We start from the raw sequence: 2,500 nt of genomic DNA, 5'->3' as shown, positions 1-2,500 counted from the left end.
CATCCAATCCATAATTATGCCATTATAACCCCAATGTGTTTTGCTACAGTTTGCTCACTTTTTATAATAGTTGGCCCTTTTTCAGCATCCGCGAGACGATAGATCCGGGTGAATTACCACCCGGTCCCGTCACACCGCCCCCTATATCTTACCTTGTGTGCACCGACATATTTACGTTTGTGATTTCGAAAAGAACAACACACATCTACATATATGGTCCAGTCTGGCCTTACAAGTTCCTTGGTTTTCATGTGTATACTTAAAATCTACGAGCTGCAGGTCATCCTTTGAGTTTACAATATATAAAACGTCTAGATATGCAAACAGGGGACATCCAGACTACACCATGCATATGAAAGCGACAAGCAGTTACAGTGCCATGCTCCTGTTAGCCAGGCCTCGCCTTCTAATGCCTAAGTCATGCAGTTAACTTTACTTTATCATGCACGTATATACAGGAAATGTCACAGTGAACAATGGTCGCATTAAAAGGAACAGATTCCACATCAGAACATCTTAACAGTAATAATCATCAGTCGCACAGTAATAAAACTGTCTTGTCTGTAAATCCCTTAAAAGTGTGTCTGACGCCTATATTTTTTTTTTTCTAAATAAATCTTAGCAAGCGTCTGTGTGTGTTTGAGATGTTTAAATAGTATGTGCTTAAATATTTATATGTATGTATGTATATAAGCATTATGTACGGATGTCAATAAACATATATATACACACATTACATTACAAGGTGTGTGTGCATGTGTGTGTGTGTGTGTGTGTGTGTGTGTGTGTGTGTGTGTGTGTGTGTGTGTGTGTGTGTGTGTGTGTGCATGTGTGTGTGTGTGTTTGCGTGTGTGTGTGTGTGTTTGCGCGTGTGTGTGTGGGTTTGTGTGTGTGTGGGGGGTTGTGTGTGTGTGTGTGTGTGTGTGTGTGTGTGTGTGGTGTGTGTGTGTGTGTGTGTGTGTGTGTGTGGGTGTGTGTGTGTTTCCGTTTTGTGTGTTGTGTGTGTGTGTATGTGTGTGTGTGTGTGTGTGTGTGTGTGTGTGTGTGTGTGTGTGTGTGTGTGTTGTGTTGTGTGTGTGTGTGTGTGTGTGTTTGCGTGTGTGTGTGTGTGTGTGTGTGTGTGTGTGTGTGTGTGTGTGTGTGTGTGTGTGTGTGTGTGTGTGTGTGTGTTTGCGTGCGTGTGTGTGTTTGTGCGTGTGATTCTGTAAGGGTGTTTAGGTGTATGAATATTTCTATTTGTGTGTCGGTGTATGTGTATATCTGCAGCTGCGCACATGTGTACTTTAACACGCATAATACTAAATATAAAGGAAGGTTTAACAAATCACCTATAACGTATCGGTTCGCTAAGTGTTCAAAATAATAATCTATAGGTACTGTCACAGAGAACGGAGTTGCACAGTGCTAAGTGCGAAGGGGGGACTAAGCGAAATGAAAGCGTTTCGGGGACCATTCACTTATCATTGAATTCGCATTCTCAACATCTGATGTGACTGTTTTAAGTGTCAGCAAACATGAAGATGTATTCTATCATTTTATTTCCCCGAATCGCCTCATTAAAAGTCCATCTAGAAGAATCAGAGAAGAGAACACGTCTACTGTACGAGGGCACACGATAGTTACCGAACTGAGGGGTATAGAGAGCGGACACTGAAAGACAGAGATACACAGTGGTCAATAGTCCGCTAGCACTGATGGGTCGAAGTCTGGCACAGGTGTCAGGGAGGTGACCAATCAGAGGGTGGCATGGACAGTGCCCCTGTTTCTTCCGTGCTGGGGTCGGGCTACGACATCAGAATCACAGGATGAAAACACCTCTGGTTGGCCGAGCTTTCGTGGGGTCAGTGATTGGAATGCTTTGTTTTCTTTCTTTTTTCTGTTTATTTTTCGCGATGAAAGAAAAAAAAGTATCACCCCCTCGTACTTTCTCGGCTCACCATCGGGGTTGGCACACTATCCATTTTGGTCATTCTTTTAGTCAAAATAATTCACTCTTCAATCTTATAAAGCTATCGAGGCACCACTTGGGTATCTAACTTGGTATACATTTTCTAAAAAGTTTCAGCGTTGGACTTGGCGAGGAAAATGATAAATGTTCATAAATGCATATTACGATCAGTTACGCTAAAACCTTTTAGAAGTCTGATACAACATAATGTGTTTGGCAGTGAGCAGCCCTCCCATTCCGGGTGCAGCACACATTAAGGCACACAGGTGTACGCACAATCTCCCCTCCCCCTACACACACTACACACTCTACCTTTTCTATTTCTGAAAGGGTTCAGCTGTCTGGAGCAATGTGCATCCGAAATTAGACAGTCAAGTCTGGGCTGTTTAAAAGCGGCCATTTGGTACCGTCACAATTGGTAAAAAATATTTCGAATTAACAAGACACGCAATGCACATCAATAATTCAAATTAAACAAAAAGGGGGCAATTACATCATATAATTCTGAACTTCCCTGCCCTAATATCATCTGATGTTTCCACACCACGTAAC

General features: G+C 42.4%; 1 protein-coding gene across 1 annotated transcript in view; it reads right to left on the bottom strand.

The window, feature by feature from the left end:
* The window catches only part of LOC119575533 (peripheral plasma membrane protein CASK-like), a 36,101-nt gene that overhangs the window by 16,966 nt on the left and 16,635 nt on the right, over window positions 1–2,500 (bottom strand). The gene's annotated exons all lie outside the window — the stretch shown is intronic.

Source organism: Penaeus monodon, chromosome 7 (genome assembly GCF_015228065.2).
Source record: "Penaeus monodon isolate SGIC_2016 chromosome 7, NSTDA_Pmon_1, whole genome shotgun sequence".
NCBI lineage: Eukaryota > Metazoa > Arthropoda > Malacostraca > Decapoda > Penaeidae > Penaeus > Penaeus monodon.
This window is presented reverse-complemented; position numbering and strand designations above follow the sequence as displayed.